At 41.2% G+C, this 27,543-nt stretch overlaps 1 non-coding gene and 1 pseudogene across 1 annotated transcript; one reads left to right on the top strand and one right to left on the bottom strand.

The window, feature by feature from the left end:
- The first annotated feature begins 3,895 nt into the window (after positions 1-3,895).
- LOC127674607 (presenilins-associated rhomboid-like protein, mitochondrial) lies at positions 3,896-21,627 on the top strand (annotated as a pseudogene).
- Trnaa-agc (transfer RNA alanine (anticodon AGC)) lies at positions 6,066-6,137 on the bottom strand. The gene has a single exon. It is a non-coding gene; the product is annotated as a tRNA-Ala (tRNA).
- Positions 21,628-27,543: the final 5,916 nt, after the last annotated feature.

Genomic DNA, 27,543 nt, shown 5'->3' with positions numbered 1-27,543 from the left:
CTCTGACACATTTACAAAGTTTGTCTGGAGCCCTTCAAAAGGAAAACATCCAGGTTAACCTAATTTTAAGTGAAGTGTCCACAAAACGTCCCTGAGCACTCTGGGACTTTCAAAATCTTTATCTGGAGACTCTCAAAGGGACCATCCCGGAGTTATCGTAATTTTAATGAAGTGTCTGCACAAAACACACCAGACCCTGAGCACTCTCAAAGATTTAAAAAGTTTATCTGCAGCTCCCAAAAAGGATAATAGTAAGGTTACCCTAGTATCAGGAGAAAAGACAGAACAAAAGCCACCAGTCCCTGAGCACCCTGAAATATTTACAGAGTTTGTCTGCAACCTCTGAAAAGGAAAACACCCTGGTTATCCTAATTTTAGGTGGAGTGTCCAAAAAAAACCTCACCATTCCCTGAGCACTCTCAAAGATTTAAAAAGTTTATCTGCAGCTCCCAAAAAGGACAATAAGCAGGTTACCCTAATAATGTGTGCGAAGACAGAACAAAATGAACCAGTCCCTGTGTACTCTAAAACATTTATACTTTTTTCCTCTGCAGACCCTGAAATGGAAAACACCCCGGTTAACCTAATTTTAGGTGAAGCATCTGAACAAAAGCCACCATTCACTGTGCACTCTGAAACATTTACAAAGTATATGGATAACCTTTCAACAGGACCCGCCCATGATTATGCTAATTTTAGGGGGACACCTCAAAACAAAACGAACCAATCCCTGAGCACTCTGAAAGATTTCCTGAGATTGTCTGCAGCCCTTCAAAAGGAAAACACCCACGATATGCTAATTTTAGGTGAAGTGTTTGTACAAAAGCCACCAGTCCCTGCGCATTATGAAACATCTACAAGTATACTTATGACCCTTCAACTGGACCCGCCCCTGATTATGCTAATTTTAGGGGAAAAAGTAAAACAAAACCAACCAATGCCCGAGCTGTCTGACACATTTACCATGTTTGTCTGCAGCCCCTCCTAAGGAAAACACCCAGCTTAACCTAAGTTTAGGTGAAGCATCTGAACAGAAGCCACCAATCACTGTAGGGGAATAGCAGAACAGGGAAGAGAGAAGGTGTGCATTGCAGAACAGGGGGAGGGAAGAGTGCTTATGAGACGTTCAGGGAGGGGGGATCCAGAAAAGGGGAAATCGTTTGAAATGTAAATATAGAATATATCTTATAAAAATAGATTAAAAAAGAAAGCCATCAATATACAACAGTGCAAACAGATGGCATCCAGGCCACAGAGGGCACAGACACCACAGAGACTATGCCCTTTCTGAAGGTGTGTAGGATGACTTTTAGAAACTGTGAGAAAGAGCTTCTTTTCATGTCAGCCTTGTTCTGATGGCTTCCTCTTTCCAATACTGAATAGGGACATTTTTCCTATTTCAGTGTCCAGAAGTAGAATACTATTCTCTTCCTATTTAAAGGATGTATTTATTTTATATATGGAGTATATAATCACTGTCTTCAGACACACCAGAAGAGGGCATTAGATCCCATTAGAGACGGTTGTGAACCACCATGTGGTTGTGGGGATTTGAACTGTGGCCAGCTGGAAAAGCAGTCAGTGTTCTTAAGCGCTAGGCCATCTCCAGCCCTTATTTCTATTCCTAAATACTTTATTAGAAGAGATATTCATATTGAAAAGTTCAAATCGTGTTTTACTACATTAGACTGATTGGATGGTCTGTGCAAGCTGTTGTATTCAATTCCTAGGAAAACACACACACACACACACACTCACACCACAGTGTGCTTCTTCATCAGTGATAAACAAATGTCTACAGTCCTTGTCAGCAGGAGGAGGAGGACAGCCCAAGCAGGAGCTGTGTTCACAGGGAACTTCACTCATATAAAGTAAGGTCATTGATGCCACCATAGACAATTTCAGAAAGAGCCACAGCGAAGCATCAGGACTGAGTCTATTAAGTACAAAGACAAAGACTCACATAGCAAAGTGCACGATAAAAGTAAGCACAAGAACTGGAAGGCCATGGACTTTCAAGAGAGAGTGTCCCTCAAGGGTCATAGTATTGTATTTGTGAGTCTGTGGAGTTTGATGGTATATGTTTGAACTCATATCATATACAGCAAGATGTAAAGGAAAGGTTAAAATATACCTGGAATTTAAAACTAAAGTAAAACTGCATGAAATGGCTATTTATTTTAGTCTTAAAGATAGCCCTTCTGTGAATGAACTTGTAAGTGGCTTTTGCAGTGTATGATTTGCAGATTTAGGAAGGAGAAGGCAGGTGCTAATATAGTAAACCTGAAGGCTATAAGCAGTCTGGCCCCTGTTTAATACTTGAAATGCCTTTAGGAAACCATGTATCATTCTCTCTGTAGGCTGCTTGGGTTTAACCAGCTGTGTTTCTAGACTCATTAAGAAAGGCAATCTATATCTATGGGTTAGGAGATATTTCATATCTTGATTGACTTCACTGTTACCTGAGTAGTTATTTTCCCTCATTCCTCCTAAAGAAATATACAACTTCAGAAGTGAGTATGCTTTAGTCAGGAAAGCTAGGTAATATGGTGGTCTATTAAGAGTGTATGTAGCCTCTTATGATAGTATACATAAGCAAACCCCCAAAATTCCACCAGAGAAGTACTACCATTGATAAACAACATCAACAAAGTCGTATGATGTAATACTAAGTTAAACAAATCAGTAGCCTTCCTTTATACAAGTGACAAACTGCCAGGGAAAGAAATTAGGGAAGTAACATCCTTCACGATGGCCACAAATAGCAACAAGTATCTTGGTGTAACTGTAACCAAGCAAGTGAAAGATCTGTGTGACAGAACTTCAAATCCCTGAGAACAGGATTCAAAGACCTCAGAAGATGTAAGGATCTCCCGTGGTCATGGATTGGCAATATTAACATAGTGAAATGGCCATCTTACCAAAAGAAATATACAGTTTCCATGCAATTGCATCAAAATACCAACACAATTCTTCACAGACATGGGAAGATCAATTCTCAACTCCTTATGGATAGACAAAATATCCAGGATCGCTATAACAGATCTCAACAATAAGGGAACTTCTGGGGAAATCACTCTCCCTGTCCTCAAACTGTACCACAAAGCAATAGTGATAAAACCGAGTGGTATTGGTACAAAGATACACAGGTCAATCAATGGAAAAGAGCTGATGTCCCAGAAGTAACTCCATATTCTTGTGGACACTTAAAAGTTGACAAAGAATCCAAACACATACAGTGGAAAAAATAATGCGTCTTCAATAAATTCTGCTGGTCTAACTGGCAGTCTATATGTAAAAAAAAAAAAAAAGAAAGAAAAAAAGAAAAAGAAAATAGACCCATACTTATTGTCTTGCAAAACGTTCAAGGACAAATGGATCAAGGACCTCAACACTAAACCAGATACACGGAATATGATGGAATAGAAATTCAGAAAGAGCCTCATACTCATTGGCACAGGGGGAATTTCCTAAAAGAACTCCAGTGGCTCAGGCTCTAAAATCAACAGTTGACAAATGGGACCTCATGAATCTGAAATTCAGCAAATAAGCAACCTGCAGATTGGGACAAACATCTTTACCTAACCTACATCCTACAGAGGGCTCATATCAAAAATTAAAAAGAACTCAACAAGTTATCCTCCAAAACCCCCAAATAACCCAAATGAAAAATGGAGTACAGAGCTAAACAGAGAACTCACAATGGGGGAATTTAAATGGCCAAAAAGCGCTTAAAGAAATGTTCAAAGTCCTGAGTCATTGGAGAAATCCAAATCAAAACAACCCTGAGATTCCACCTCACTCAAATCAGAATGGCTCAGATTAAAAACTCAGGAGACAGTAGATGCTGGTGTGTACGTGGAGAAAGAAGAACACACCTCCTTTGATGGTCGCAATGGAAATTGGTTCAATCATGCTGGACATCAATCTGGTGGTTCCTCAGAAAACTGGAAATATGTCTAAGTGAAGACCCAGTCTTGTGCTCGGATCATGAAAACCCCAAAGAGAGCACCAGGAACCCCAACTCCTATGCAAGCACATGAGGGTCTTTATTCAAGCTTGAGCTCAGGCCATAGACCTTCCTGATGGTGCAACAAGAGATGAGAGAGGCCCAGAGATCTAGGGGAAGGGGTTTATAAAGGAAGAAAAAAGGTGCAGGTGTTTCCAAGCCTTGGACCTACATGAGATTGTGAAGGGATGTTGGCCTTTAAGCTGATTGGTTTACAGCACCTGGTTAAACCATAAGGAGGCACATACATCAAAAAGAGCACCTCAACCTGGGAACAACTTATGTTTTCTTAGCCCAGATGTCCTTCAACAGAAGAATGAAACAGGAGTTGAGAGTCCTACATACTGATCCATAGGCAGCAAGAGAGACTGGTATGGCATGGGCTTTTGAAACACCAAAGCTCAACCGGGTTCGATGCCAAGTTTCCTCCAACAAGGCCACATCTAATCTAAGAAGGTCACATCTTCTAGTTTTTCTGAAAGAGTTCCACTGGCTGATGAATAAGCATTGAAAAATGTGGGCCAGTCTTCTTCATTCCATCCCCTTCCCCCTCCAAAACAACCATGGAATTAGAGCTCTACACATGACAGGCATATATATTCCTCAGATCCTCTACACTATAACTAAGGGGAGCCTTACCAAAAGGTGTCTTCACATTCGTCTGTCCTTGGGAACCCTCGTTTTTCGCAAGGACAATTTCATGGGAGCTTTGTCTTTTTCAGCATAGTATGACATCCTTCTCCTCATATTTCACTTTCATGCAGTGTAGCATAAACACAGCTTGGACATTGACGTTTCCCTTCAATTCTACAGTTCATTCCAAGATATTGTCTCAGACATTATACCAGGATATCAGAATTTCACTCAGCCAGTATTTTGTGAAACTGATCACTTTCTCAGACAGCAAAACATCTTGTTCTCTCCAGGTTCTCACAGATAAATGAATATATCACACAAATAAGTAAACCAGAAAGATTGAAGAACGTTGGCTTCTCATGCTGCTGGAAGAAGCTGGCCCAATGGGACAGCAGGGCAGTGTCTCTGCTTCATGCCTTCTAAGTGGGCACACATATCCAGAGGGAACTTTACTCTTGTGAGCAGGTACAAAATTAAATGGTGAGGAATGCAGATATGATGTTTTATTAGTTGTTCCTAGCACACAACCAAATCCTAATACACTGAAAAATGTTAATTATGTACATTAAAATATACTTAATAAACTTTCTCTCTCTCTCTCTCTCTCTCTCTCTCTGTGTGTGTGTGTGTGTGTGTGTGTGTATGTGTGTGTGTGTGATTTTTCATAGAGTACTGAGTTTGGGGAGCAGACAAAACAGATGGATAGATGCTTCAGCAGGTAAGAGGTCTTTGATCTTCCAGAGGACCTGAGGTCAGTGACCAGCACCCATGTTGTGAAGCTTACAACTGCCTGCAACTCCAACTATGGAGGATGCAAAGCCTCTGAGCACTGACATTCACATCCACAACCCTCCTCACCTCTGATTGGGGATAAAATCTAAACACGAAAAGAATCGACTATGAAATCTTAGTACTTGCCCTGTTATATTTTGAATGAAAAATGTTTCTGTTTACAACATAATTATACCAGTCCTTGGTGAGAAAGATCATTAAAGTTGGAGTCAGGTGACATCTCATGACCCATGTGAGAATAGCAGAACTTCAAGTGTGCTAGTGAGTCAGTCCATAGGCAGGAGAACTGGGGCGATTGATGGAGTTCCATGGATTCATGGATGCAGGAAAACAGGGAAAGCACTGCTCCCAGAGTCCTGGCATCTGCATGACACAACAGGAAAGGCTTTTGAGAGGTTCCAGGATCTATTTATTACCACTGGATATCTCTAAATGAGGCAATGTGTCCTCACAGTCCTAAAATCCTGTGTGCAATACATGGTACATGGTAGGTCCTCAACACAGTCCACCCTGAGCCAGCATTCTCCTTCCTATCTTAGGATGAGAATGGCTGAAATCAGACAGTATGACTGAGAGAGAGAGACCATTTGGAAGTGTAGCAAAAAATCCAAAGATGAAAAGCCTTAAGTGGAGATGCCGGGAATCAAACCTGGTGCCTCATACGTGCTAAGCATGTGCTCTACCATTGAGCTACATCCCCAAACTTGTGTCCTGCCTGATCATTTCATATATGAACTCACAGAGACTGAAGCAACATTCAGAACCTTCCAAGGATCTACATCATGTATTTGTGTATAATTGATGGTGTCCAGTTTAGTATTTTAGAGTTTTTATGTCATTTCTTGTATGACAAAACATTTCTATTTTCAATAAAAAGAAAATAAGAATATTAAGAGCAAATAATCGTGCGCTCTTCAAAATTTGACCGACCTACAATAAATAACACTGAATTTTTTGGACTCCTCAATTTTAACTCAGTTTTATGTTGGATTATTAGTTCAGGTAACAGAAAAATGTCAAATTCATAATAATGTTACTGAATTAGCAATATGCTCTCATATTTCAGGGAACTAAAGTTTACTGCAACTTCCTGAACACACCTCTATTCTCTTTTAAAACATGCCTTAGCTTTCAGGCCTTGTTATTTAGTAACTTAGTTTTTCAATGAAAAACAGAACTATTACTGTTCAAATGGTTCCCTACTCGGCTGCCACTGCAGAACAAAAGCTGCAGGATCTCCACATCACAGAAGCAACAACAGGATATCCTAGAGGAGTCCCAGTGAGGTTCCAGTATTGACAGAGTAGCAAAAGCCAAGGCCTTGAAACAGACCAAGGACTCACTGAAATGAAGATTTGTAAGTAATGATGTGTGGATAAAAGGGTATACTGTGTGACACACTGTGACACACCACAGTTTCCACAGTGAGATGTTGTTATGTTGTTGTGTTTGACCTTCTCATTTGATTTTGAATGTTATTTTTTCTTTGTCTTGTTTTTATTATTTGTGGTGGGGGGCATTTGCAAGGGCAGAGGGTGGAAATGGAGGGACAGGAAGATGAGTGAGATTGGGGTGAATGATGTGAATTCATAAAGAATCAATATAAAGATAAAAGGGTGTAATTTCTTATCTGAATTATCACTTTTATATGTTCCTAAAAATAATGAAATTATTTACCTAAAATGCATCATTGAAATTGAAGCCTTCAGGTGTAAACATTTGAGTCACGTCTGAGTCCCATCTGAAGGATGTAATGACTCCTCTCTATGGAATGAATTGCTTCCAGATGCTTTATTATTAATCACTGTTTTTAGCTCTCACACCCTTTTCCTATGGTGTCATCACGTCACATGCCCCAGTGTTTGTGTTAAGTGTGTGTTAAGGCACTGTCAATCAAAGTAGGATCTTCTAGACCTTATCCTTAGAATCTCATAAATGTTTTCACGTGTAATTTTAGTATATATACACTGCAATTTACAGAGAATATAAGATTTCTTGAAATTCTTATTATTCTATATCAAATGTAGTCTATTAACTAGTTCCTTCTGTGCTAAACAACTACGCATTCACATGTCAAGTGTTCTCCTCTTTTCATAAATCCTCCACAATTTCATTTGTATTTGCTTCATAATGTTGGGATAATGTATGGGGAAATGGATTAGAGTTTTGAACAGACATGAACTTTTATTTTTCCATTTAGGTCTAACTTCAGGCAATGTTTTTCTCTGATTTTGTTCTGTTTCTTAGGATCTTTTTTCTATGCATTTATCAGTGAAAATCGGAATTTGACACCCAATTAAAGTAAATAGTATAAATTCCTGTTGCAATGAATATGTGGAATAGTTTTGAAACAATAGACATTTATCAATAATGAATTGTCAGACCATGAACATACTCTGGATGCATGTAAGTTAATTTGGCAATGTTTTGAGCTGTTCTAATGTACAGGCAGTATAGGTCTATGTTCCCATATCACTCACAAATACTTGACACTTTCTGATTCAAATGGTCAAGTTATTATTTTAAACTAGAGATACTATCTATTGCATTCTCTGTGAACCACTCATTAAATTTTCTGTGAAGTATCAGAAACCAAATATCGAGGATACTCATGAAGGATCTGCATGGATTTCTCAATGATGGAGATTTTATTTGCTCCTTAATGGAGTTTGACCCTACTTCCTTAAGAGCCTGTAGAGGCTACTGAGTCTATTGAAGGAAGTGAGAGAAATGTCCCAGAGACAAGTCCACAGGCCCCCTTCACAAGGTTCTCACTAAAAGATCATGACTGTGTAGCTTTCAGAATTCTGTGTGTAACTATTATTGGTGAATCTGTTGGAAGATGTGGTTTGACTTCTTGGCCCCTCAACCAACACATTAATGGATCTAGACTAGTGAGGGGGAGAGGCATTGTGTATGTGGGAACAGGGATTCCTAGAAAGAAGCTGGGTCTGCAAAGATTGATTGACTGACTGGAACTTCACTGATGTGCTTGCTTATTCTCCATCCTGATTTGTTTATCAGTATGACTCAGATTACCCATTTCTTCACAGTTATCTCTCATATGTCTTTATATGGTTTCATGCTCTGTTTTCCCCTATTAGCCAGTGGAATAAATTAATCTTCATCTGATGCCTCTGCTGAATTTGCTGAATCTCAATGTTTCACTCTGTGACTGTGCATAGGACACAGTCAGGGAGGGAACCCAGAATGCTAGTGGTAAATGCACAGGCTTACATTTCCACTGTGTGTATACATTCCCTGGCATGGCCTGGTGTGTTCATGGTTGTGTGATGAGATGGGAAGAGGAAAGTCATTGTGCATACCTTTCTCTGAAGGAGTCTGCTCAGACAAGCCACCACCATTCCATCCTCTGGGTTTTAGGTGCTGTCTCCTCCTGGTTTCCTCTAGTTCATGGGTTTATTTTCCTGTGTGTTACCTTCCAGGGTGACAGAGAGGGGTCTCGTATCTTCATCCCAGAAGCAGGAGCTCATTGAGAAGAACATAGTGTGCTGTGGAGTCTCTCAGCCAGATCAGGTGAAAAGAAAGTGGGGACACTCTGGGTAGGTTGGTTCCCTTCCAGCATCCTTATCTCCTCAATAGGTTAACTGTATCCCTTCTTTTGTTCATCAGCAGTCTGTTGAGGTTCAGTATGACTCCATGTGCAAATAATACCCTGCCATGTCAAACAGGCAGAGTCACCAAGGGACAATAGAGTGAATCTATTATAACAGGTATCCCAGAACTTTCAGTGTTAGATTACTGGTTCTCACACGTGGTGCACATGATGGTTCACAACCATCTCTAATGGGATCGTATGCCCTCTTCTGGTGTGTCTGAAGACACTAATTATGTACACCATATATAAAATAAATACGTCCTTTAAAAAGGAATATTATTCTCCTTCTGGACACTGAAATAGGAAAAATGTCCCTATTCAGTATTGGAAAGAGGAAGCCATCTTGAGAAGGCTGACATGAAAAGAAACTGTTTCTCACAGTTTCTAAAAGTCATCCTACACACCTTCAGAAAGGGCATAGTCTCTGTGGTGTCTGTGCCCTCTGTCGCCCACAGAGTATATTGATGGCTTTCTTTTTTTAATTTACTTTTATGAGATATATTTTTTATTTGCATTTCAAATGATTTCCCCTTTTCTGGATCCCCCCTCCCTGTAAGTCTCATAAGCACTCTTCCCTCCCCCTGTTCCCCAATGCACACTTTCTCTCTTCCCTGTTCTGGTATTCCCCTACAGTGCTGCATTGAGCCTTTCCAGGACCAGGGGCCTCTCCTTCCTTCTTCTTGGGAATCATTTGATATATGAATTGTTTCTTGGGTATTCAGACCTTCTGGGTTAATAGCCACTTATCAGTGAGTGTATACGATGCAGGTTCTTTTGTGATTGGGTCACCTCACTCAGGATGATATTTTCCAATTCCACCCACCCACTTGCCTAAGAATTTCATGACTTCATTGTATTTAATAGCTGAGTAGTATGATGTTCTCCAGCTCCACCCACTTGCCTAAGAATTTCATGAATTCATTGTTTTTAATAGCTGAGTAGTATTCCATAGTATAAATATACAACACTTTCTGTATCAATTGCTCCGTAGAGGGACATATTGATTGCTTTCTTACAGGCTGCTGACTGAAATACTTAACTTTTTAAGAAACAGTCCTACAGCCTATTAGACAAATCTAGACCATCTTTCCTTGACTTGGTCACATTCACACATGAAACTATGACAGTCAAATGTAGGAATGACTGCTTCCTCACACAGCATGAAATTCAGTACTGTTCATCTTACTGTTGAGTCTTTCCTTTCCCAACCATGAGCATAATGTGTCTGCTATTGTAGATCTAAGCAAATCAGACATTTCACTAAACTTCAGTACTTGCTAATATGTTATTATGAAGTTAGAAAACTGAATATGTTTTCCCTATCACACTTTGCTGTTTAGGGCATACTTAACATTATGCATTGGGGTATAAAATAGAGTACATCTAGAGTTTAGAGGGATGCTGTGAAGACTGAATCACACCAGTTATATACCCCATATAAAGAGATAATGTAGCTCTCCGCTTCCGGATCCAGATCAGCCTGGGTGGCAACACCGCTTCTCCAGGTCCTGCAAAGAGGCAAGAGGGGCTTCCGGGCAGCCATCGGGGAGAAGTCAGTGTGCTCTGGTGAATCCAGCGGGCGCCAGCAGGAGCCTCCAGGTGTCTGCTTTGGGACCTGAACAGCCTGGGCCACAGCACTCGGTCTCCAGGAAGTGCGGGAGACCTGGTGTGCACCCAGAGGCAGTCTGGGAGCACACAGCACAGCTTTCTCCGGTGGCACTGAGCTTAAGTTCCAGTCCTGAGGCCTCTGGCTGGAGCCCTCAGATCTCTCCACTTCCGTATCCAGATCAGCCTGGGCAGCAATGCCACATCTCCAGGTCCTGCAATAGGCAAGAGGGGCTTCCGGGCGGCCAGCAGGGAGAAGTCAGTGTGCTCCAGTGAATCCAACGGACCCCGGCAGGAGCCTTCAGGTGTCTGCTTCGGGATCTGAACAGCCTGGGCAACAGCACCCTGTCTCCAGGCAGTGCAGGAGGTAAGCTGTGCACCAGAGGCCACCTGGGAAGAGGCAGCTTACACTGGTGAGTCCAGCATTGACAAGACCAACTAACACCAATGAGAACTAGATGGCAAAAGGCAAACGCAGGAACGTCACTAACAGAAATCAAGGCAATATGGCAGCATCTGAACCCAATTCTTCTTTACCAGCATGTCCTGGATACCCCATCACACCAGTAAAACAAGAATTGGATTTAAAATCACTGGTCATGATGCTGGTAGAGGAACACATGAAGGACATACTTAAAAAAATACAGGAGAAAATCGATCAAAAGTTAGAAGCCCTTGCAAGGGAAACACAAAAATCATTGAAAGAAATCCAGGAGAATACAAAAGCCAATAATGAGGAAATGCAAAAAACACTTAAAGAAATACAGGAGAACTTTGGTCAACAGGCAGAGGTCATGAAAGAGGAAACACAAAAATCTCTTAAAGAATTACAGGAAAGCACAAACAAGAAAGTGAAGGAGCTAAGCAAAACCATCCAAGATCTAAAATCAGAAGTAGAAACAACTAAGAAAACTCAAAGGGAGACAACTTTGGAGATAGAAAGCCTTGGGAAGAAATCAGGAGACATAGATGCAAATATCAACAACAGAATACAAGAGATAGAAGAAAGCATCTCAGATGCTGAAGATACCATAGAAAACATGGACTCAACAGTTAAAGAAAATGCAAAATGCAAAAAGCTTGTAACCCAAAATATCCAGGAAATCCAGGACACAATGAGAAGACTAAACCTAAGGATTATAGGCATAGATAAGAGTGAAGATTTACAACTTAAAGGGCCAGCAAATATCTTCAATAAAATTATGGAAGAAAACTTCCCTAACCTAAAGAGAGAGATGCCCATGAATATACAAGAAGCCTACAGAACTCCAAACAGACTGGACCAGAACAGAAATACTTCCCGTCACATAATAATCAAAACCCCAAATGTTCTAAACAAAGAAAGAATACTAAAGGCAGTAAGAGAAAAAGGCCAAGTAACATATAAAGGAAGACCTATCAGAATCACAGCAGACTTCTCACCAGAGACCATGAAAGCTAGAAGATCCTGGGCTGATCTCATGCAGACTCTAAGAGAACACAAATGCCAGCCGAAACTACTATATCCAGCAAAACTCTCAATCACCATAGATGGAGAAACTAAGATATTCCATGACAAAACCAAGTTTACCCAGTATCTATCCACAAACCCAGCCCTACAAAGGATATTAGGAGGAAAACTCCAATACAAGAAGGGAAACTTCACCCTGGAAAACGCAAGATAGTAACCTTCCATCAAACCCAAAAGAAGATAACCACTCAAATATAAAAATAACATTGAAAATGACAGGAAGTAATAATCACTATTCCTTAATATCTCTTAACATCAATGGACTCAATTCCCCAATAAAAAGACATAGACTAACAGACTGGATAAGGAAACAGAGAAAGTCTTCTGTTCCTGTCATACATATTATTTCACTGAAGATGATGATAAGCTGCACTCCCTGACTAGTTCCCTGTGTTATTCTTGGACTCTAGGAGTGTCCCTTCCTCTAGGCCTTTCAAAGGCAAAGCTGCTGGCTGTGGTGACCCATGGAACTGCAATCCTCTGCTGCGGAGGTGGATCACTCAGGGAGAGAGCCACTTCATGCCTAGTTCCAAGTCTAGTGACACAAATTTCTTCAGAGAAAAAATCAGAAAGTGACACAATAAGTCACCTAATGTCCTCTTGTGGCCTTCACATGAATGTAAACATTTGAATCACACACACACAAACACACACACACAAACACACATACATATACATACACCCCCTAAACACAGGCATGCACACAGGCACTCACATACACATGCACAAGCCCTCACACACATAAACAAAACCTAATCCATTATGAACTAATACTTTGCCTGTAAAAAGTGATAAGCATGAAAGAGTTGTACAACAGACCACAAACACCAGGTTGCTCTTGAGAGTCACCAGGGAGCAGAGCACAATGCTGATGACTGACAGAAAATGAAGGTGTCTGACAGGGAGGGATCTGGGTAGTCATACCGTAGCCTTCTGGAGAAGGTTGGAATGTCTGGGAAATGCATCTGAGTGCAACAGAATTCAATCCGATTATTGATACCATATTGTCTATGTAGGACCCCTGTATGCACGCTTTGAACTGCTCTCTTTACTCAGAGCCGCCATGAAGTGATTTATTGAGCACTAGACCTGTGGTGATCCGGAAGTGGAACTGCCCTAGTATACCCTTGAAGCTTCCAGACACACCAGCAATACATTAACTTGGGGCTATTTGGCACTATGTAAAACGTGATCCCTTTTCATTAAAATGTAAGATTATTGCTTTGCTGCCACCCCGTGGCTGTACAGAAAACTGCATCAGTGTGAGTTAGACTCTATGGCTGGCAGGGAGAGAACCTAGACTGTGAACTGGACTTGATAGGACCTTACCTCTGGAGTTTGCAGCATCTTCCTCCTCCATATACTTTCATGGCATATAACGATTCATATCTTAGGCATATCTAATACACCCCAGAGATTGGAACCCGATCCTAGTCTGAGGTGAAGACAAAGAATAGACAAGATGGAGCTATAGAAGCTAGGATGAGTCTAAACAGGAACACACAGCTGCAGGCACACACAGAGCACACAGAGGAAAATCCATTTGTGCATCTCATTCATTTGCTCCATGAAACTCAAACAATACTGTCACTATGTATAGAAAATATATACATGTGCATCCTCTATCAAATATGTGTGTGTGTGTGTGTGTGTGTGTGTGTGTGTACATGCATGAAGCAGGAGGCAGAAGAGAGCCTCCAGTTTTGCAAGTCAGGTGCCATTTTCCTTAGACAAGGTTTGTCACTGGCCTGGGACACCCCAGCTAGGCTAGGCTGACTGCTCAGCAATACCTGGGAACCTGGGTCTCTACTTGAACAGGCAAGCATGTGCTGCCACACCCATTTTATTCTTCCTGGGTATGGAACCAAGGTTCTCCTGCTCACAATGTTATCATGTTACTGACTGAGCCACTCTACTCTCTTATTCTTTTCTCAATCAGAGAACAAGTATTTTTTTCCCTTCCCCAATATACATTTTCAAACAACAGTAAAAAAGCACATACGACAATAAGTAAACTGATATTAGGCCTGAACCCTTCCTTTAGACCAAAGGGCTGCCTTCCCTGGGATGCCCTGACAGTGAGTTGTGGGCCACACATACCTGCATTGAATGGTGATAAAAGCACTCCCCCTTTAGGCTATTCTACAGTTTAATGTGTGTGGTAGCACAGGGTGCTTTCTCACATGGGACCACAACTCCACAGAACAACTGCCTCTGGTCAGAAGGAAGGGAAGACAAAGGAACTGACTTACCTATCATGTCCCTTGTGATCTTGTCACTCTTGTTCTGTCGATGTGCTGACAGGACTCCACGTGACACTTGTTCTTGTCTGGAGCTGTGTGTGCATGGGGAGTCCACAGGATTCTCTCACCTTACACTAGGAGGCAGAGAAAGGAGAAGGCAAGCCCATGGGAGAGAGAGGGAAGGAGATGAGGAAGCACATGAAATACAGGGATGGCGAATTCTGACTGCATTCAGACAAGGGGATGTTGTGCACTTGACTCTTCTATGTGCCTCTCACAGATCCTCCCTACACACACACACACACACACACACACACACACATACACACACACATACACACATGCACACACATGCACATCTCCACCAGAGATTCATTATGTAAATGTAAAGACATACAGTCATAACTGTACTAAATTTTTGTTTGCACGTGTGTGTTCATGTGTATGTGTGTATGCTTATGTGAGTATAGGCATACAAATAGCATACTAAAAAGTGTGAAGGCCAAAGGACAATTTTATTCAGATTCAGTTCTCTCCTCTGAACTTTCTTTAGAGGCAGTGTTTCTCTTCTTTCCGCTGCTGTAGTATACTGCATGTATTGTACTACATGTATTATATTATATGTTCCATGTATTCCAGGCTACCTGACACGCCAGATTTTAGATAATTCTTGTGCCCATGTATCCCATCTTGCAGTAGGAATCTTGAGATTACAGATCGTGAGGACCACATGGGACCTTTCCCCTGATTTGTTAGAACTGAACTCAGATCATGAAGCGTGCCTCAAAGGAAGTGCTTGTACTTGCTAAGCCTCCTGCAATGTTACCATCTTCGCTCCATAATCCATTTTAAAATTCTAACTGAAAAGTGACTCTTTCTTCTTCCTTTTCAGATACCAGTGATAACCTGAGCCTTCCTGTTCTGACTCTCTGGAATTCTTCCTTTTATGAAGGGCTTCAGCCTGCTTCTCCTCTACCTCTAGCACAGCTACTTACTGACTATCTTGGTGCACCTGCTTGATGTCTTGAACCCTAACTCCAAAGGGATGACTTTCTCTGTTCCTCTTTTCCCTCTCTTCCCTCTTTCCAGAGAGCTACAAAAACTTACAGCCTGTCTCCTTGTTGTGTTCTTGTTTGCAAAATGATAGGTTATTCATGAGATTAAATGAAAAGCAAATTGTCCACCTTGTAAAATAAGAGAGTATTTAAATGTCAAATGGAAATGAATGTGTTAGAAAAACACACCCCAAGAAGAGTTGAATAGTGTGTGACTATCATGACCTCAACAATCAGGTGGCAGAGGCTGGAAGATCACAGAATGTTCAAAGTCAGCCTGCTCTACATAGTGAGTTCCAGCCCAGCTAGATGTACATGTAAAATAACACCAAACCACAGAAGGATACACACTAAAGGAAGAGATAAAGCATACACAAGTGTGCTGACTGGATTTGTGTCACCTTCATACAAGCTAGAGACATGAGAGAGGGTAGAGCCTCACCTGAGAACATACCTCACTAAGAACATTCCGTAGGCTGGCCTGTAGATTATTTTCTATTGAGTGATTGATGGAAGGTAGTCCTGGGTTCTATATAAAAGCAGGCTGAACAAGCCACTTTATTGCTACTGCACAGGGTGTTGCAGATTTGCTCTATTTCTTTTGCATAATTGGGCATATATGTGTCCAAATATTAAAGGTCCTTGTCCCCAGTTGGGTTTTGATTGATCAGTAAACATTCCAGCAGGTAATGGTTGATTCCATGAGCTAATGGTTGGGGAGAGAGGAACAGGCTGGACCCTTAGAGTTGCCAAATCAAGGAAGCAGGAGGGAGGAGAAAGGAACCAGCATGATTTAGGGGGAGAAAGAGACACAGATGGATGGATGGACATAGGACCTGCAGGAGATAAAGGCAAGTAGCCATGTGAAATTTGAGGTAAGTGGTGATTCCCAGGGTGAGTGGCTGGAAGTGCTACTACCCTCCTGGAGCATAAAGGGGTGTAGCACACACTCACCTCTACATGGGAGGATTGTGAAGGAACAATATTAACAATGACTCCAGAAAGAGCTGGGCACACAGCACACGTGCACCACATGTGAGGACCAGTAATCTTATACTGAGAATTCTGGGATACCTGTTATAATAGATTCACTCTATTGTCCCTTGGTGACTCTGCCTGTTTGACATGGCAGGATATTTTTTGCACACGGAGTCACACTGAACCTCAACAGACTGCTGATGAATAAAAGAAGGGATACGGTTAACCTATTGAGGAGATAAGGATGCTGGAAGGGAACCAACCTACCCAGAGTGTCCCCACGTTCTTTTCACCTGATCTGGCTGAGAGACTCCACAGCACACTGTGTTCTTCTCAATGAGCTCCTGCTTCTGGGATGAAGATACGAGACCCTTCTCTGTCACCCTGGAATGTACTATGCTGGGAAATAAACCCATGAAATAGAGGAAACCAGGAGGAGACAGCACCTAAAATCCAGAGGATGGAATGGTGGTGGCTTTTCATGGCATACTACATCAGAGGAAGGTATGCGCTTTCCACTTCCCATCTCATCACACAACCATGAACACACCAGGCCATGCCAGAGAATGCATACACACAGCAGAAATGTAAGCCTGTGCATTTACCACTAGCATTCTGAGTATCCTCCTTGACCGTGTCCTATGCACAGTCACGGAGTGAAACATTCAACTTCAACAAATTCTGCGGAGGCATCAGATGAAGATTGAATGAATTCCAATGGTCAATACTGAGAAAAGAAGAGCATGAAACTATATAAAGACATATGAGAGGTAACTGTGAAGAAATGGGTAATCTGAGTCATACTGATAAACAAATCAGGATGGAGAATAAGCAAGCACATCAGTGAAGTTCCAATCAGTCAATCAATCTTTGCAGACCCAGCTTCTTTCTAGGAATCCCTGTTCCCACATACACAATGCCTCTCCCCCTCACTAGTCTAGATCCATTAATGTGTTTGTTGAGGGGCCAAGAAGTCAAACCACATCTTCCAACAGATTCACCAATAACAGTTACACACAGAATTCTGAAAGCTACACAGTTATGATCTTTTAGTGAGAACCTTGTGAAGGGGGCCTGTGGACTTGTCTCTGGGACATTTCTCTCACTTCCTTCAATAGACTCAGTAGCCTCTACAGGCTCTTAAGGAAGTAGGGTCAAACTCCATTAAGGAGCAAATAAAATCTCCATCATTGAGAAATCCATGCAGATCCTTCATGAGTATCCTCGATATTTGGTTTCTGATACTTCACAGAAAATTTAATGAGTGGTTCACAGAGAATGCAATAGATAGTATCTCTAGTTTAAAATAATAACTTGACCATTTGAATAAGAAAGTGTCAAGTATTTGTGAGTGATCTGGGTACATAGACCTATACTGCCTGTACATTAGAACAGCTCAAAACATTGCTAAATTAACTTACATACATCCAGAGTATGTTCATGGTCTGACAATTCATTATTGATAAATGTCTATTGTTTCAAAACTATTCCACATATTCATTGTAACAGGAATACGATTTATACTATTTACTTTAATTGCGTGTCAAATTCTGAATTTCACTGATAAATGCATAGAAAAAAGATCCTAAAAAACAGAACAAAATCAGAGAAAAACATTGCCTGAAGTTAGACCTAAATGGAAAAATAAAAGTTCATGTCTGTTCAAAACTCTAATCCATTTTCCCATACATTATCCCAACATTGTGAAGCAAATACAAATGAAATTGTGGAGGATTTATGAAAAGAGGAGAACACTTGACATGTGAATGCGTAGTTGTTTAGCACAGAAGGAACTAGTTAATAGACTACATTTGATATAGAATAATAAGAATTTCAAGAAATCTTATATTCTCTGTAAATTGCAGTGTATATATATTAAAATTACACATGAAAACATTCATGAGATTCTGAGGACATGGTCTAGAAGATCCTAAGTTAGTTGATAGTGCCCTAACACACACTTAACACAAACACTGGGACATGTGAAATGATGACACTATAGGAAAAGATACTAACAGTGATTAATAATAAAGCATCTGGAAGCAATTCATTCCATAGAGAGGAGTCATTATATCCTTCAGATGGGACTCAGATGTGACTCATATGTTTACACCAGAAGGTGTTTAATTTCAATGATGCATTTTTAGGTAAATAATTTTATTATTTTAATGAATATATAAAAAGTGATAATTCAGTTAACAAATGATACCCCTTTTACCTTTTTGTTGGTTCTTTATGAATTCACATCATGTATCCCAATTTCACTCATCTTCCTTTCCCTCCATTTCCACCCTCTGCCCTTGCAAATGCTCCCCACCAAAAATAATAAAAACAACAAAAAAGAAAAAATAACATTAAAAAACAAATAATAATGTCAAATACAACAACAAAACAACATCTCGCTGTGGAAGCTATGGTGTGTCACAGTGTGTCACACAGTATACCCTTTTGTCCACACATCTTTACTTGCAAATGTTCATTTCAGTGAGTCACTTTTCTGTTTCAAGGCCTTGGCTTTTGATACTGTGTCAATACTGGAACCTCACTGGGATTCCTCTAGGATATCCTGTTGAGGCTTCTGTGATGTGGAGATCCTGCAGCTTTGGTTCTGCAGTGGCAGCCAAGAAAGGGTACCATTTAAACAGTAATAGTTCTGATTTTCATTGGTTGAAAAATTAAGTTACTGAATAACAAGGTAATTATCTCATTATAAGTAAATTCTCCTCATCTAAATACAAATCTAATACATTGAACATATTCAGTTATTTATGAATGATATGAGCACTAACTTAATTGCAAGCACTAAATAATTACTCTGTTTATCATATTTTCATGCTAACAATTCTATGAACTACTTTGAATCATTACCACATTTTTCAGATTGAGAAAATGTTACCTAATATTATAGAAGTATTTAATGAACATTACAAAATGTATGTCAAAGTCAGGGGCTTAATGTCTCATCATCTCGACTCCAAGGCCAATATTAAATATTCTGTACTTTCATCTGGTTTCTCATTTAGAAATCTAGACACATTTTTGAGCTCTATAAACTGCAAGCATTTTGGACACTACACCAGAGACCTCTAAATAAACTGTGTCTGCCTCTGAGCATTATGAATCCCACACACATGCTATTTTTATAATTATTATTGAACTATGTCTTTAAACCTGTGATATATTTTGTTCTATTAGCATTAGCAATCTACCATGAGCCTATGAGGCCCTGGACCACGTAGGATTTTCATTACTTTTCCTAATTTTCACAGCAGTGTGAAAATGGAGTAGGTGTTACTATGATTCTGATTTTGTGGATGAGAAAGTTAAGGTTTGAAAGAGTGAAGTAACTTAGCAAATATTCAGCAGGTGATAAAAACAAGTTGCGTCCTATCCTGGGTCCTGTGGCTTCATTCATTTACCAATTTACTTTGGTGATTGACAAACCAGCCAATCGGACCTAACAGTCTTTACTCCTGCCTTAGCAAGCACTGTCCAGGGCTGCAGGAATATAAGTCTCCTCCAGGACTCAGCAAGTCTGATTTTGCTTCTATATTCAATCCAATCCCTACATCCTCTTGGATCTCTTTCCTCATTTTATATACATACATACATACAACCACTGCAGTTCTCTATCAGCTATCATGGTATCAACTGAACCACTACCAGAGCTTGACCAATACAGAGGCAAAAGCTCACACCCAACCATTGGACTGAGCATGGGGTCCCCAATGGGGGAGTTGGGGAGAGCACCTCCCCTCTGCTCAGTAACTAGGAAGGCTCTCCACTGCCCTCCCTTCCTTTCTCTCAAAGCAGAATTCATTCACTCTTGTCCTTTATCACCTGAGAAATCATACCCATAAGGGAAACTACACCCGCTAGAAAGCAGAGATTCCCTCACCTTGTGAAGGAAACATTCCTAGAGGCATGGCCAGGCTGTGCTCACCAGAAGATGGAGGTCTCCATGGAAACATCATCAAGGTTAAAGAGCAACATTGTTTTCACATCAAGGTTATAGAGCAACATTGTTTTCACCGTCCTAGATGAGCTCTTTTACTATACTGAGGAGACTCTGGAGGTCTCTATGGAAATGTGTTCTAGGATGTGACACACTGTGTAGAATGAGACCCTGAAGAGAAAAAGAAAAACCTCAGAAATACCGGGAGTCGAACCCGGGACCCAATGTGTTCAAGGCATGGTGCTCTACCACTAAACTATATCAAGAGGCCAAGGGGTAGTGTGATTTTATCCTATATCAACATAAAATGACTGAAGCTGCCTTTAAAGGGCGTGTGAGGATCTGTATCATGTCTTTGTGTACAATTTATGGCTTCTAGTTTATTATTTTATGGAATTTTTCTGTTATTTCTTCTAGGACAAAAGAAGCTATTTTTAATGAAAAGAACATAATACTAAGAACAGGAAATTTTGTATTCTTTGAGACATGGCATAGACACATTAAATTGACAGTGTCATGTCAAATTAATTATAATGTGTTTCTGCAGGGTTAGTAAGATCAGGACAAGGTGGGCAGAGGTTGGGACCATGGCATTGCAAGGTTGGGTACACTGACACTTGGGTTTCCTTCACCCTCGTGTGCCTCCCTAGGAGGAAGGCTACCAGGAGCTCTCTGAGACCGAGGCTCCACAGCTGCTCCAATGCAGGTTTAAATGATTTCTTCAGCCTAAATGTGGATTTATAAAGGAACTGAGGGAGGATAAACCTTGAAGATCAGTCAGTGTCATGGGGACAGCATACAGAAGTGCCTTGATCCTGCTCCTGGAGGAAACAGTCTTTTGTCCTTCCCACTAGCTTAGAAGAACTCTAGTGAAGCCTTTGTCTTTCACTACTGGGTTCCCTGGCTGTGCATTAGTATCTGCTGGTATTTGACAGTTTGAATCTCTGACATCCAGGTTGCAGAGTTATGTTGATGGTATGAAAAATATCTGGTTGGATGGTAAATGGCCACAAGAGGAAGGACATCTCAGAAGATTAACAAGTGGTATACTAGCCTAGGTGATGGCCAGAGGTCTGTGACAGGCATCATAGTTGCAAACACCCTCTTATTCTGCTTCTGGAGAGTGCAGTCCCTGCATTGGACCATGGTCAGATTCTTTACATCCAACCCAGCATCAAAGGCTCTCTGTTCCCCAAGGTTGCTGTCCATGATCACTCACTTTTTCCTTTTTATTTTTTTATTTTTTACGTTATTTTATGTTTATTTATATTCCAATCGATTTCTGCCATTGATTCCCCTCCCACAGATCCTCATCCCATGCCTCCTCCCTCTTGCCTACAAGAAGGTGTTCACCCCATGCCTCCTCCTACCTGGGGCCTCAGTTCTAGCAAGGATTAATAACATTTTTTTTTACACTGAGGCCAGACCAGACATTCCTCTGCTGTATATGTGCCAGGGACCTCAGATTGGGCCTGCATGCTCCTGTTTGGTGTCTCAGTCTCTGGGATGTCTCTGGGAGTCTGGGTTTGTTGAGTCTTCTGCTATTCCTATGAGGTCATTGTCTTTTTCAGGTTATTCAGTCCTTCACCAAATTCAACCTCAGGTTGAATCCAATGGTCAGGTGTAAGTATCTGCCTCTCTGTAAGTCAGCTGCTGGTAGGGCCTCTCTCAGGAAAGCCTTGTCAGGGTTTGGTCTGTGAGCACAACATGCCATCAGTAATAGTGACAGACCTTGGTCACCCCCATGAGATGGATGCCAAGTTGGGCTGGTCATTGGCTGCCTTTCCCCCCAGTCTCTTCCCCAGTTTTGTTTCTGTGGTTCTTTTAGACAGGAAAAATTCTGGATTAGAGTCTTGACTGTGGTTTATTAACACCGTCTATCTAAAGGAGGTAGATTCTTTGAGTTCCCTCTTCTCCATGTTGGGGGTTTTCGCTAAGGTCACTTTCCATGAGTCCTGAGAGTCTCATACCTCCTAGGTCTCTTGTCCTATATAGATGGTTCCCCAACTTCCCATTCCCAGAGGATGCATATTTCCATTCATTCTCCTGACCCTCTGCTATACTCTCTCCTGTCCCCTCCATATCAGACCCTGTTCCTCCTTTCCCCTCTCCCTCCCATCTCCCACACAGGTCCCTCCCTCCCTCTGCCTACTGTGATTATCCACCCCCTCCACTTCTGAGCAGGATTGAAGCCTCCTTACTTGGCATTTCTGCATGTTGTGATTTTCTCTGGGTTGTATTCTAGGTAATCAGTACGTTTTGGGTAATATTCACTTATCTAGTTCCACCCATTTACCTGTTAAATCATGACATCCTCGTTTTTATAGCTGAGTAGTATTCCCTTGAGCAAGTGAAGCACATTTTCTGTATCCATTATTCTGCTGAGGGACATCTGGGTGGTTTCTGGCTATTACAAATAAAGCTGCTGCTGAGAAGGAAATTAGGGAAATGACCCCCTTCACAATAGCCACAAACAGTATAAAGTATCTTGGGGTGACTCTTACCAAACATGTGAAAGATCTGTATGACAAGAACTCTGAAGAAGGAAATGGAAGAAGACCTTAAAAAATGGGAAAACCTCCCATGCTCATGGATCGGTAGAATCAATATAGTTAAAATGGCCATTTTGCCAAAAGGAATATACAGATTCAATGCAATATCAAAATCCCAACTCAATTCCTCACAGAGTTAGAAAGAGCAATTATCAAATTCATCTGGAATAACAAAAAACCCAGGATAGTTAAAACTATTCTCAGCAACAAAAGAAATTCTGGGGCAATCAGTATCCCTGACCTCAAGCAATACTACAGAGTAATAGTGTTAAAAACTGCATGGTATTGGTACAGTGACAGGCAGGAGGATCAATGGAACAGGATTGAAGATCCAGAAATGAACCCACACACCTATGGCCACTTGATCCTCAACAAAGGGGCAGAAAACATCAAATGGATAAAAGATAGCCTTTTCAACAAATGGTGCTGGTTCAACTGGAGGTCAGCATGCAGAAGAATGCGAATTGATCCATTCTTGTCTCCTTGTACTAAGCTCAAATCCAAATGGATCAAGGACCTCCACATAAAGCCAGATGCTCTGAAGCTAATAGAAAAGAAACTGGGGAAGACCCTTGAGGACATCGGTACAGGGAGAAAGTTTCTGAACAGAACACCAATAGCTTATGCTCTAAGATCAAGAATTGACAAATGGGACCTCATAAAATTACAAAGTTTCTGTAAGGCGAAGGACACCATCAAGAGGACAGATCGGCAACCAACAAATTGGGAAAAGATCTTCACCAATCCTACATCAGATAGAGGGCTAATATCCAATATATATAAAGAACTCAAGAAGTTAGACTCCAGAAAACCGAACAACCCTATTAAAAAATGGGGTGCAGAGTTAAACAAAGAATTCTCAACTGAAGAACTTCGGATGGTGGAGAAGCATCTTAAAAAATGCTCAACTTCATTAGTCATTAGGGAAATGCAAATCAAAACAACCCTGAGATTTCATCTTACACCAGTCAGAATGGCTAAGATTAAAAATTCAGGAGACAGCAGGTGTTGGAGAGGATGTGGAGAAAGAGGAACACTCCTCCACTGCTGGTGGGGTTGCAAATTGGTACAACCACTCTGGAAATCAGTCTGGCGGTTCCTCAGAAAACTGGGCACCTCACTTCCAGAAGATCCTGCTATACCACTCCTGGGCATATACCCAGAGGATTCCCCACCATGTAATAAGGATACATGCTCTACTATGTTCATAGCAGCCCTATTTATAATTGCCAGATGCTGAAAAGAACCCAGGTATCCCTCAACAGAAGAGTGGATGCAAAAAATGTGGTATATCTATACAATAGAGTACTATTCAGCCACTAGAAACAATGAATTCATGAAATTCTTAGGCAAATGGATGGAGCTAGAAAACATCATACTAAGTGAGGTAACCCAGACTCAAAAGGTGAATCATGGTATGCACTCACTAATAAGTGGATATTAACCTAGAAAACTGGAATACCCAAAACATAATCCACACATCAAATGAGGTACAAGAGAGTGGCCCCTTGTTCTGGACAGACTCAGTGAAGCAGTATTTTGCAAAACCAGAACGGGGAACTGGGAAGGGGTGGGTGGGAGGTCAGGGGGAGAAAAGGAGCCTTATGGGACTTTCGGGGAGTGGGGGGCTAGAAAAGGGGAAATCATTTGAAATGTAAATAAAAAATATATCGGATAAAAAAGTTAAAAAAAAACAAATAAGGCTGCTATGAACATGGGGGATCATGTATCCTTGTGGTATGGTGGGGTGTCTTTTGGGTATATGTACAAGGGTGGTATACTGGTGAAGAGATATGACTTAGAGAGGCGTGGTTCCCACTCTTGAGGTCTGAGAAAAATCATGAAATGTCCCCGGTCGTTGCAAAACAGACAAATCGGCTGCTGCTAGCTGCTAACAACAGTGTGGGCTAAGAAAACATAAGCTGTTCCCAGGTCGTGGTGCTCTTTTTGATGTATGTGCCCTCCTTATGGTTTAAACAGGTGCTGTAAAGCAATCAGCTTAAATGCCAACATCCCTTTACCATCTCATGTAGTGCCAAGGCTTGGAAACACCTGCATCTTTTTTGTTCCTTTATAATCCCGTTCCCCTAGATCTCTGGGCCTCTCTCATCTCTGTTGCACCATCAGGAAGGTCTATGGCCTGAGCTCAATCTTGAATAAAGACCCTCATGTACTTGCATAGGAGTTGTGGTTCCTGGGAATTATATTCAACTTCACAGGGTCCTAGAGTAGGTCTGCTGTGGACTCCCTTCGTAAACTTTGTATATTTTGTAAACTTTGTAAACCATCTAGACAGGATAGCTGCTAGGTCCCATCTTGAGGAACTCCAGCAGCCAGGAGACCCCCCCAGACTTCCTTAACTGTCATTAGAGAGATTCCAGCCTCTGTAAAGTTCATAAAGTTTATCTCTAGCCTCTCAACAGAACCTGCCCCAGATCATGCTAATTTTAGGTGAAAAGTCTGAACAAAAGCCACCAATCCCTGAGCATGAAAATCCACCAATCCAGGAACAGGAAAACTCACTAATCTCTGAGCTCCCCCAGACTCAGCACTTGAAATCCCACCATCACTCACAGTGGAAATCTCCTCTCTAGAAAACTCAGTCCCCTAAGAAACACTTTACAAAGACTGTGTGTGTTTCTGTCCCAGTTCTCAGCTCCCTCTTGGGAGCAGAGGAAGCCACTCCTGTATTTGTCTCTCCACAACCTGAACCCTCCCAACAGGTCTCTTTTATGAGATTTGCTGTCTGGTATGACTCTCCCACCGGAATTAAAACAAAAACAAGGAAAGAAGTGGAGTGGGGCTGAGGCTCCTGAGGTCCTCATCTCAGCTGTGGATACACACCCCTCACCCATTCCCTCTCCACCCCACCTGCTGCCCCTGTAGGGACAAAGCCTCTGGTGAGTCTTGCCTCTTAGCACCAGTCACTACAGTCCCTCTCCTAGGTCATGGTGAGAAGGGATTATCTCTTCTTTGTAGGAGATTATTGTAGAGTCCTCTAAGTTTCAGTGATACTTGACTAATCATACATGTAATGCAGACAGTTTCAAAGCAGGCCAAGGACATCTCCTCCGACTAGCAGCAATCAATTCTGGACTTAGTACAGTTTTCTGAAGAGGTCTGTGGAGAGTTCAAGACAGCTGGTGGAGAGTAGTCTGCCTAGTTACTTTACATTTACCCACTGGACTATGTGAAGTGATAAATAGTATCTGGCAAAGTTGAGAAAAAAGATTACCAACCTCCCAAAAAAATTGAAAATAGTTTTTGAGGGCCTGAAAGCTAAGGCACGTTTTAAAAGAGAATAGAGGTGTGTTCAGGAAGTTGCAGGAAACTTTGATGCCCTGAAAGATGAGACCATATTGCTAATTCAGTAACATTATTATATGTTTGGCATTATACCATTAACTGAATTATTAATCCAACGGAAAATTGAGTTAAAATGGAGGAACCCAAATAATTCAGTATTATTTTTTATAGGACTGTTGGGTTTTGAAGAGCATAAAATTATTTGCTCTAATATTCTTATTTTCTTTTTATTGAAAATAGATTTTTTTTTGTCATACAAGAAATGACCCAAAAAAATCTCCTCAAACATTAAATTGGATGCCATAAATTTTACACAAAGACCTGATATAGATCTCTGGAAGCATGTGAATTTTGCTTCAGTGTCTATCTGTTGCATTCTCTGTGAACTGATTATAAAATGTCCAGGATAGTCATGAAGGATCTGCATGAATTCCATAGTGTTGGAGAATTTATTTGATGTTTAATGCAGTTTGACACTACTTCCTTAAGAGCCTATAGAGGCTACTGATTCTATTGAAGGAAGTGAGAGAAATGTCCCAGAGACAAGTCCACAGGCCCCCATCACAAGATTCAAACTAAGAGATCATGACTGTGTAGCTTTCAGAATTCTGTGTGTAACTGTTATTGGTGAATCTGTTGAAAGATGTGGTTTGACTTCTTGGCCCCTCAACAAACACATTAATGGATCTAGACTCATGAGGGGGAGAGGCATTGTGTATGTGGGAACAGGGATTCCTAGAAAGAAGCTGGGTCTGCAAAGATTGATTGACTGACTGGAACTTCACTGATGTGCTTGCTTATTCTCCATCCTGATTTGTTTATCAGTATGACTCAGATTACCCATTTCTTCACAGTTATCTCTCATATGTCTTTATATGGTTTCATGCTCTGTTTTCCCCTATTAGCCAGTGGAATAAATTAAATCTTCATCTGATGCCTCTGCTGACTTTGCTGAGTCTCAATGTTTCACTCCGTGACTGTGCATAGGGCATATTCAGGGAGGGAACCCAGGATGCTAGTGGTAAATGCACAGGCTTACATTTCCACTGTGTGTATACATTCCCTGGCATGGCCTGGTGTGTTCATGGTTGTGTGATGAGATGGGAAGAGGAAAGTCATTGTGCATACCTTTCTCTGAAGGAGTCTGCTCAGACAAGCCACCACCATTCCATCCTCTGGGTTTTAGGTGCTGTCTCCTCCTGGTTTCCTCTAGTTCATGGGTTTATTTCCCTGTGTGTTACCTTCCAGGGTGACAGAGAAGGGTCTCATATCTTCATCCCAGA

This window comes from Apodemus sylvaticus, chromosome X (genome assembly GCF_947179515.1).
Source record: "Apodemus sylvaticus chromosome X, mApoSyl1.1, whole genome shotgun sequence".
Lineage (NCBI taxonomy): Eukaryota > Metazoa > Chordata > Mammalia > Rodentia > Muridae > Apodemus > Apodemus sylvaticus.
The sequence above is the reverse complement of the archived record's forward strand: the minus strand, read 5'-3'. Positions and strand labels throughout refer to the sequence as shown.